The sequence below is a fragment of the Medicago truncatula genome, chromosome 4 (assembly GCF_003473485.1).
Source record: "Medicago truncatula cultivar Jemalong A17 chromosome 4, MtrunA17r5.0-ANR, whole genome shotgun sequence".
In the NCBI taxonomy this organism is placed as follows: Eukaryota; Viridiplantae; Streptophyta; class Magnoliopsida; order Fabales; family Fabaceae; genus Medicago; species Medicago truncatula.
This window is the reverse complement of record NC_053045.1, coordinates 14,098,110-14,109,524: the sequence shown is the minus strand read 5'-3', so window position 1 is coordinate 14,109,524 and position 11,415 is coordinate 14,098,110. Positions and strand designations below refer to the sequence as shown.

At 34.6% G+C, this 11,415-nt stretch overlaps 1 long non-coding RNA gene across 3 annotated transcripts; it reads right to left on the bottom strand.

The window, feature by feature from the left end:
- Positions 1-1,231: 1,231 nt before the first annotated feature.
- Positions 1,232-8,232, bottom strand: LOC120580187 (uncharacterized). Of its 3 annotated transcripts, XR_005645872.1 has the most exons (11): positions 7,013-8,232; positions 6,864-6,935; positions 6,365-6,498; positions 6,219-6,271; positions 6,035-6,136; positions 5,844-5,919; positions 5,684-5,756; positions 5,512-5,581; positions 5,349-5,425; positions 1,704-1,750; positions 1,232-1,576 (listed from the first exon to the last, which is right to left on the bottom strand). It is a non-coding gene; the product is annotated as an uncharacterized lncRNA (long non-coding RNA). The 3 variants fall into 3 exon arrangements; XR_005645870.1 differs by having other exon boundaries at positions 1,232-1,750; positions 7,013-8,230; XR_005645871.1 differs by having other exon boundaries at positions 1,232-1,750; positions 6,219-6,266; positions 7,013-8,230.
- Positions 8,233-11,415: the final 3,183 nt, after the last annotated feature.

The following is an 11,415-nucleotide window of genomic DNA, read 5'->3' as shown; positions in this document are numbered from 1 at the left end:
TTTTTAAAATTTACAAATTGAACCCTAATTTCAATTTTCCTTTAAAATTTATAAAAGTTGCAAAAAATTGACGAAATATTTTATCGCTTCAACCAAACAAAAGTATTGAGAAATGAAAGTAATTTAATTGAATCATTTAAATTCCATAAAATCTAAATTCTTTAAAATTTCTCAAATACATCATCCAAACACACTCAAAAGAATATATATTATTAAAGGAAAAGAAATTGGGTTGATTTTAAAAAGGTGGTTATGGTGGGTTGATTTGTATATCATTGTAAAATACAAATATTTCCGCTAATAATACATGTAAGCTTCTCTAACAATAAATACATGCTAAGCTAAACTATCTAGAATCGATCATGTGCACATGTCATAGATGACACAAAAACAAAAGTTGAGAAAGAAACCAAGGAGTCTTAATCATTTTTCTAAAACTTGCATAAAGTTACATTAAACATATATTCTTTAATTGGTTCCTCTATACATGGAAACCTCGTCTATAAAAAAATATTATGGACCACAGATATTCAATACAGTGTAATCATTCACCTATAAAATTTAATGACAAGAAAGAAAACAAAAAACTAATGACAAGATGTATGACTTTGTACACATTAGTGTTTGGACCTGTTTGTGTTTGTTTAGGTGGTGGCATCTTTTTTTAGGTGGTGTGGTGTTGTAACAGATATTAGCGAATTCATCATTTTAACACACCTTGTGTGGGGTGAATCACTCTGTTCTTGAGTAATATATTCCATTTTAATTTGTTCAAAAAAAAAACCGTCAATATTTTTCTAATAAAAACATAAGCTAAGAGTTAATAAAGTTAAAATATCTAATTTGACTTTGGAATTAGTCCTAATAATTAGTGGATTATATTAATTTTATACATAAATAAAGTGCATGTCACAGGACTAAAAAGTCAATTAAACTTTTAAAAACAAAACAAAGTACATGTCACAGGACTAAAAAGTCAATTAAACTTTAAAAAACAAATCGAAGGAAAGAGAAATAATTACTAGATTGGAACACACAGCAAACAGAAATAATTACTAGATTGGAACACACAGCAAACAGAGGAAAAGTTTCACATGCTATCACTTCATACCCTCATAATTCTTGGTTTATAAAAATAAAATGAAGCAAAGAGAAATAAACATTCTTCTAGTACTATAAAGTGAAGAGCTAAACAAAACAACTATTTTAAGTTAAAAGACTAATAAATATATAAAACAATTAATGTATCAAATAAAAAATGTATATTTTAAGCAATTTCTTTCTAATAGTAGTATAACACAAATGTGATAATGTGTGTAGATGGATGGAGCCATATATAGAAGGTGCATGAATTTGTATAGTTTGGTTGGAGCCACTTATAAGTGGTAGTGCAACATAAAAAAAAAAAACATTTATTATGAACCTGTCATTGTAGACAATACTACTATTAGACACACATTGTAATACTTGAGTCTCTCTCATGTCCACCACCAAATCATCATATGATCAAACTCTGCATCCATGCCTCCCAACAATACATCATCTAACTTGGTCAAAATGAAATATCCTCTGTTGGCTGAATACCTCGCAAAGTCATCGAAATTTAGCTATTGGTATCAAAGTTCCAATGAGTAGATTTAAAATAGATGGACGGATTACAGGCCGGCCTAACAACGCTAAGAAATCCGCTGCATGATACCTACCGCGCACCAGAATCACAATCTGCGCCACACAACATCTAATACAAGACCTGCAACACAAATAACCCAACAAAACCTGTTGAACAGACCATCAAAGGATATGCACTATTGTAAAACTGACCCTATCATCAATAAAAATAATGTGAGCAATGGTGATTTAAATTTTAAAAACAAATAAAACTCATAATTTTAGATAACAAAAACAAAATTGTGAATTCTAGGATATATACATACATTTTATCTGCTAAAAAAAATACAGAATCCTAATTTATAAATAATAGCAAGTACATTCATTGTGTTGTGTCATTATCCAAACAAAATAACAACAAATTCAAATGTAAGAGAAAAATCTAAATAAGTTACTAGAGACTAGCATTACTTTTCTCTTCTTAATTATTTGCTCCTTCTCTTCCCTGTCAGATATATATTGCATTTTAATCTCTTACTGTGTTCCCACCCAACTTCCATATTTCTTGTTCTCTTCCATTATCTCAACAACAATGAAACCTTTTCTTTTCTTTCTCTTCACATTCTCCTTCTTTTCCCAAACACAGTTGCTATCACTAGTTTCCTCTGCCACAACAACTATTCCCCATCAACTCATCACCCTCCTCTCAATAAAATCCTCCCTCATTGACCCTCTAAACCATCTCAATGATTGGAAAAACACTTCCTCAAACTCCAACAACATCTGGTGTTCTTGGAGAGGAATCAGTTGCCACCCAAAAACAACACAAATTACTTCCCTAAACCTCTCTAACCTCAACCTTACAGGCATAATCTCGCTCAAAATCCGCCACCTAACCACCTTAACTCACTTGGACATAAGTGGAAATGACTTCAATGGATGTTTTCAAGCAGCAATTTTCCAACTCACAGAGCTTGTAACACTAGACATAAGCCATAACTCATTCAACTCAACTTTCCCAAAGGGAATTTCAAAACTAAGATTCTTAAGAATCTTTAATGCTTATAGCAATAACTTCATAGGCCCTCTTCCTGAAGAACTCACCGGATTTCCATTTCTAGAGAAGCTCAACCTTGGTGAGAGCTATTTCAATGGCACAATCCCAGCAAGTTATGGAAACTTTGAAAGACTAAAGTTCCTCTATTTAGCTGGTAATGCATTGGAAGGTTCTGTACCACCTGAACTAGGGTTATTATCAGAGTTGCAACATTTGGAAATTGGATACAACAAATTTTCAGGAACACTACCAGTGGAATTAACGATGTTGTCTAATCTCAAATACTTAGACATCTCATCGTCCAATATTTCTGGTCAAGTGATTCCTGAGCTAGGAAACTTAACCATGCTTGAAAAGTTGTATATCTCCAAGAATCGCTTAAGCGGCGAAATCCCATCAAACATAGGCCAGTTGGAATCACTACAACATCTTGATTTATCGGATAATGAACTAACTGGTTCAATTCCATCAGAAATAACAATGCTGAAGGAATTAAGATGGATGAATCTCATGCTAAACAAGCTAAAAGGTGAAATTCCACAAGGAATTGGTGAGCTTCCAAAACTCAACACTTTCCAAGTTTTCAACAATTCACTCATTGGTAGACTACCCCCGAAACTCGGTTCCAACGGGTTGCTACAAAGAATAGATGTTTCCACAAACCTAATCCAAGGCTCAATCCCCATCAATATTTGCAAAGGAAACAATTTGGTTAAGTTGATTCTCTTCGACAACAACTTTACCAATACTCTTCCATCGTCACTCAACAACTGTACTTCACTCACTAGGGCTCGAATCCAAAACAACAAACTCAACGGGCCAATTCCACAAACCCTTACCATGCTTCCTAAATTAACATTCCTTGATCTAAGCAACAACAATTTCAATGGAAAAATTCCACAAAAATTAGGGAACCTACGATACCTAAACGGGCTGTGGGAGTTCACAGCGTTTCAGCAGTTAAATTTCACCGTAGATGATTTATTTGAGCGTATGGAGACCGCTGACATTATTGGAAAGGGATCAACAGGAACTGTTCACAAAGCAGTGATGCCAGGCGGTGAAATCATAGCCGTCAAAGTAATATTGACGAAACAGGATACAGTCAGTACTATCAAGAGGAGAGGGGTTTTGGCTGAAGTGGGTGTATTGGGAGGAAACGTGAGACACAGAAACATTGTGAGATTGTTAGGTTGTTGTAGTAACAAGGAGAAGACAATGTTGCTTTACAATTACATGGAAAATGGCAACCTTGATGAGTTTTTGCATGCAGAGAATAATGGGGATAATATGGTAAATGTGTCTGATTGGGTTACTAGGTATAAGATAGCCTTAGGTGTGGCACATGGAATCAGTTATCTTCATCATGACTGCAATCCTGTGGTTGTACACAGGGATATCAAACCTAGCAACATTTTATTGGACGGTCAGATGGAAGCGAAAGTAGCTGATTTTGGTATTGCCAAGTTAATTCAAATAGATGAGCTTGAGTCTACGATTATTGGTACCCATGGTTACATCGCTCCAGGTCAGCACCACTTTGATTATTTTTATTATTGTTATTTATCAAGAAATGTTCCTTTCTTGTTATTCCATTTTCATTATGTGCATGCATTATTAATTTATCTTATATAAAGAGTACATAGATATATGAAGTGAATGAGAGCATGAACATAACTTTGATGGATGTTATATATGTTAAGGTGTGGTGTAATTGAATCAGTTAAATTGTTCTTGTACAACCAAAATAATACATCTGTAATAATAAAATGGTGTTGTTTGTTTTTTTCATTTTTGCAGAAAATGCTGAAAGACTCCAAGTTGATGAGAAAACTGATATTTACAGCTACGGAGTGGTTTTAATGGAACTTATAAGTGGAAAACGTGCATTGAATGAAGAATTTGGTGAAGGTAAGAACATTGTGGATTGGGTTGATTCCAAACTAAAGACTGAAGATGGAATTGATGGTATATTGGACAAGAATGCTGGGGCAGATCGTGATTCAGTGAAGAAAGAAATGACAAACATGCTTAGAATTGCATTGCTTTGCACAAGCAGACATAGAGCCAATAGGCCTTCAATGAGAGATGTTCTCTCAATGCTTCAAAAACGAAAGTATCAACCTAGGAGGGAATTGAATGATATTGATATATATAATTTTGATGTAGGTGAAGGTAGTGGTGACGGACAGACCTAGTGATAGGTTCTAATATGTACTGGGCCAAAATGTTTAGGGCCCACTTAGAGGGATGATTAGGCAGTGAGAGAAATCTTTACTGCGGAGCTTATGGGCAGTGTGAATGTTAATCCACTGATTGTACTTTTCATTTCCACAAATATCATAATCATACATTCTCCATTACTTTCCTTTAGTCAGCATTTTATGCGTTAAATCCTTAATCTTCTGTTTGGGGTTCTATCACCTAGTTTAACGTTAGAATAAAGCTAACCGCACAGGGAAAATATATGAATAGATAATAATTTTGCCTTCTGCAAGGTTTTGACCGTATAGCCAAACAGGCATGGAATAAACCGTGATTCCGTGAATATATGTATCAAATTATCAGATCATGAAAGCAATTCTAAAGTCGAAAAAAAACACTATTTTACAAATCTATAGAACAGAGAAATTTATTCAACCCAAAATATAATGTATGAACTCAGTTAAAAACTGGGAAATACCTCTGATGAATCACGACAAGAGTAAATTGCATTGCTTTCCTTTGGTTCTGAAGGCCTTTAATTCCCTCTCTCAAAGCCTGTTACATTTCATCTCATATCAGTAAGTTAAAATACACGCAAACAAGTGGAAGCCACACAATCCTCACTGCAAGCTAGATATTACCTTAAATGCATCTTAATCCATCCGATCATTGCTGATAATATAGGAAGCACATCGTTGCAATCGTTAAGTCCTAAAAACAATATTTTCTGATGTCATATACTGCACAAAACAAAGAACTTTGATCTTAAAGAAAAAAGAAACCATATACTAAAGAAACGGGAAATAAACTCACCAAGTGACTCGAGTAAAAAAAATGTAACTGCTTCTGCCTTATCCCAGTTAATCACAGGTCGGACCTCTAAAACCTACAAAAGAGGGAACGACCTTTAAATGCACTGAGTTAGTTTATTCTCCTAATGAAGCGAGTAAAAAATTGGCCCTTAAAATAGTACCTTGCAACCATGAGCTAACCGCAAACGTGGAAAGCCCTGAAGAACATCGTTAACTCGACACCCCACCAAATCCCAACTATATAAAAAATCGAAAAAAGAAAAATATGAACGTAACTTAATGTCGATGAAAAGGGTAATAATCAATGTTGCATAAATTTTTTCAAATTAAACATAAGAACATAAGCCTATACCTTCTCATCTACATTGAGGCAATGTACAGATACACAATTGATTGGTTTCAACTTTTGCACCTTCAATGTCTTGTGTACACTCAATGAGAGAGAGTTAAGTACCTGCACAAACATGAGTTGATCAGGACATAACATCACAATAAAGAAAGAAAATTGAAAAATGATTAATAATAGTAGTATCCACCTCATTAATCATTGGCAGGAATTCAGCAGCAGGTTGGAATAAATTAACCTTCCCTTGTAATTGGATCATAAGAGAGATATCAATTTATTAAGATTCTCGAAGAGATATTCATAATTGGAAGAATGTAGACACATTGACCACAGTACCTGCTTGTCTGCGGACTTAATGATGCAATTAGGGTGGTTATGTGATATAGATAAAGATTGTCTAACAGGGCCAATGATGTCCATGCCATGGCTACCAGCGTAATAGAGTTCCGTTAGTCCTACAAATTCATGTACTTGAACCAGTAGGAAAGCTAGTTAGAATCAAAACCAACAACGAATGCGGAAGCTTGTTGTTTGCAGGTAGTGAGAAAATGCATTTTAATAGAAGTTGTTTATTTTAACAACTATAATTTCACAACTTTGAATTTGAATGTGATTAAACACTATTTTAAGGTGTTCAATTCTATATGTAGTTGAACACCTGAAAATTAGAGTTAACCACATCCAATTTCGTGGTAAATGAACAGCGTAATCCACTTGAAAAAATTGGCACGAAAGTTTGTCTAAATTTGGTTGAACAAAAAAATCATTTATCTTTAAACTGGTAAGAGAAAAGAAAAATGAAGAAAAAAATGATTAGATAGAATTTTTTAACTACCTTGTCACATTTTTTCCGACAAGTTATTGTTGTTGAAAAATACTCTGCCACCTCTTAAACAGCAGCACACATCTGCAGACCTTACTAAATCAGAATCAGTGTAGGAAGAATAGTAATTAGACAGTAAAATGGAAGAGAATATCACACACATGCATTGTCCAACATGAAAGCACAGTCAGGGTTATCCACAATGGGTGAAAATGTTCCATCATAGTCCAAAAGCAGGGCAATTATTTTGCCCTTTACGAAGTTCCTAATTTGATCAAAAAATGTAAGTGGCTTTTCGCATGGCTTCAATCAACGCTTTCGTCGTTGATTCTTAATCGTGTGCTTGGTTGCTTTCACTCCTATGAACTTTGGGATCGTATTCCTGCACACTTCCAGAAACTCACATGTGCGAAGGCGCGACAGTTACGCACAGAACTTCACTCAGCTTCTCTTGAAGGTCGTTTTATTGCTGAATATCTGCCACGCATCAAGGCGCTAGTTGACGCACTTGCTTTTGTAGGAGATCATGTTCCTTCACAGCAACACATTGATGTGATTTTGGGACTTTCTCAAGAATTTTCTCCGGTAATTTATGCTATTGAAAGTAAATTTCGTATGGTTCAGCTGAGGCGTTGCTTCTGGCTCATGAGATGCGTCTTCAAAAGTTCAAGAAAGCTGCAAGCACTGATTCAGTGTCGATTAATCTCACATCTGCACCTTCTACGGGTGACATGTCTGTATCCCAAACTGTGCCTCCCTCTTCTGAATCTACTCCTTCAGGTTCTGGCTATCCTAATTCAGGTTGTAGCAGTGGAGGAGGACGTTTTGGCAATATTCAGTGTCAGGTCTGTTTTAAGTTTGGGCACATTGCATTCTATTGTTACCATAGGTTCAATCAACAGTTTCAACCTGTTATACCTCGTGAGTGTCATGGTCAAGTTTGCAGAGATGGCCTCTATGAGTTTCCAAATCTCAAGTTCCTTCCATCAGCTCAAGCCAGTCCCGCCTCCTGTTTTAATTCTAATTCTAGTCCTAGCACTGGTATACAGTCCTCTACTGATGTATCTAAACATTTATCTTGTACTGCTCAATTCAATTGGCACCTAAGATTAGGTCATCCCAATCCACAAACTCTTAAACAAATGTTATCATCAAGGTAGCCAGGATCGAGTCCCAGCTTGTAGGATTGCACGATCTTACGTGCTTTCCTCACCCAAACGAGCTGTGACCTTGATCTGGGCCGCTTTTGCCATTTTTTTGGCCAGGATCGAGTTCCTGTAGCAGGAACCTATTTGTATGTAGACTGAATGATGCAATTAGGGTGGTTATGTGATAGAGATTGTGTAACAGGGCCCATGATGTCCATTCCATGGCTACCAGCGTAATAGAGTTCCGTTAGTCCTACAAATTCATGTACTTGAACCAGTAGGAAAGCTAGTTAGAATAAAAAACAGCAACGAACGAGGAAGCTTGTTGTTTGCAGGTAGTGAGCAATTGCATTTTAATAGCAGTTGTGTTATTCGAACAACTAAAATTTAACGACTTTGGTGATAACAATCTAAGTGATTAAGGTGGTCCAAATATGTGGTTGATTACGTTCAGTAGATGGTTAATGGATGCAACAGGAGTCAAAAAATTCATTTACCACCAACATAAATTCATTAACCATGAATTTGAATGTGACTAAACACTATTTGTAAGGGGTTCAATTCTACATGTAGTTGAACACCTGAAAATTATAGTTAAACCACATCCAAGTTCGTGGTAAATGAACTGCGTTAACCACTAGAAAAAATTGGCACAAAAGTTTGTCTCAATTTGGTTGTACAAAAATAATCATTTATCCTTAAATCGATAAGAGAAAGGAGAAAGGAAGAAAAAAAATTGTTAGATAGAATTTTTTAACTACCTTGTCACGACTTCTTAGACAAGTTATTGTTGTTGTAAAATACTCTGCGACCTTTTTAACAGCAGCACACATCTGCAGACCTTACCAGATCAGAATCATTGTAGGAAGAATAGAAATTAGACACTAAAATGGAGTAGAATATCTCACACATACATTGTCCGACATGAAAGCACAGTCAGAATTATCCACAATTGGTGAAAAAGTTCCATCATAGTCCAAAAGCAGTGCAATTATTTTGCCTTTTACGAAGTTCCTAATTTGATCAAAAGATGCAAGTTCTCCTGATGGATATTTTAGCTGCAAAATGAACAAAAATAAAGGCAATAAAAATAAATAACACCATCATAAAACTGCAGAACTCGGATACTAATTGAAATAGGGGAGTATTGATACCAGCCAGTTAGAGTAAGGATCAGTTTCAGATGATACGAAACCGTGATTAACATCCTTTGTTATATTCTTCGGTGGAGCGGAAGATGATTTCATGGCATCCAACCAACCACAAGAAAAAACATCTTCAAAAAATTCCGGTCTTCTTCCTTCCCTGGGATGTTCATTAGCATACCGTGCGGAAAGGTTGCAGCGGTATGGGAATAAGGCAACAAATTGAAATGCAGCCTTGAGTTTGTTATCAGAGCAGTATACGTGAGAACGGAATATGATTTGGATTCATGTCCATAGGATCCAGGTTTAGCAAGCCAACACACGCACAGAAACAATTTGATAAGAAACTAATATTTTTATCAGATTTCGACTTCACCATATTCTTTTGTCGATAAAAAACCACCTCTTCAATGTTTTCTTGTCACTACTCTTGGAGTAGCAGTCCATCAACCGTTGAGCTTCTGAAAATATTGATCATATAATTGACGAAAAATGAGTTGCAGATATGAACCAGCAAACATGACTTTTTAAAATAAATGTTTTGAGTTCTAAATGGAAATGGAAAAACAGCTTGCATGTTCAATGGATGTTAAAACAAACAGTGCAATGAAAATTAATAAAATAAATGATGCTATAATAAATATTACACTGTTAAACACATGAAGCAACCTAAAGCAAAACCAGGGAGCATAGAGGGAGCAGTAAGGGAGACAGCACTAAGAACTGCCGTTATCAAAAGCATAACAAAGTATGAATTTTTATTAACCATTTAATTATAATAAAAAATAAAAAAAGATGTGCAATAATAGGTTCTTCCTACTATCATTTATAATTAATATTTAAAGAAGGATTCTTCTTCCCAATAATGATTAGTATAAAAATTCAATTCAGTAAAATCTAAATAAAGAGGCTTGTCCTATTTAAAGATATGAAATGAAACACACAAAGTACAAATTGGTGCTAATTGACAACTAAACATTATTGAAGCTGGCCTTGAGCCATGATTGAGTCGTCGGATAACATAAATTCAGGTACTAGTATGAGAAAAGAAGGACAGAAGAAAAAAAAAAAAAAAAAATCTTCAAAAGATTTATGTATCGTTTGTAACATAACAATGAAAAAAATGAAACTTAACAACTTTTGGATTTTATCCTCAATTATTATTTATAAAACTGTACATCAACAGCTGTTAAACAGAAGAACAAGTATAATTTTCACATCATGTATCGTTTGATTATCAAGTTATTCACACAAACTACAAAGGTCGAATGAATTGTTGCACCAACACTTCTGATTGAAGGCATGTCATGGTGTCTGACACGTGTCGTGTCCGACACCAACACTTGTGATTACATTGAATTATGTCATTTTCTCAAAATTTTATCTGCATCAATGCCGTGTTTGGTGTCTGTGTCCGTGCTTCATAATTTAAACCTTACTCTTTAACAAACTCACTCAGCGAAACGACAGAGGTACCAGGTGCAATTTGTAACCGAAAAAAATTAAGCAAATGCTAATTATTTTTCAGCATAATGTAAAGTAGTACTGTACTACTACCCCACCAAGTGGAAACAGCACAACATTAAAGTTAATAGTAATAGATAGATATAGACCCCTAACAAATTAAAGAAAGATTCTTTAACGAAATAGGCAATAACAATAAAAAAGTTGTCTAAACTTTATATGCATAAATCCTTCAAAATTAGTAAATTATAAGGTATCTGAATCTGAATGAAATAACACTCATAAAGAACAAGTGAATACATGATGGAGACAACTAACATCATAATCAGCTTAATCAAAAACAGCTTCTATGTACAAACAAACCAGAATCAAGAATTCGCCAGTTTAGGAAAACCATTATTTAATCAAATTAACATTAATAATACAAATTACAACATAATCTTTTCATAAGAAACAAAATCAAAGGGTTTTAAATATACATAATACCCTTTTGGGGAAAATAAAAAGGATCATAGCATACCTAAAAAACGAGCTCCAATCTTCACCATTCAGTTTCTAATTTGGTTTTTGGTTAATCTTCAAAACCCAAAACAAATCTAAATAAAGGGTCACGGAAAAATGTAACTTTTTTAAATTTAATTACCGAAAAATAGAAAAAGCAAAAGAGTTAAAAATGAGTTTTGGGAGTGTATTATTAACAGCCAAACAGGCACAGAGAGAGATTGAGATGTTGTGAGTGAGCTGTGAAAACGTGGCTAGAAGAAAGAAATAAAGAAAATGGGGAAAGTACAATTGATTTATTTCGCA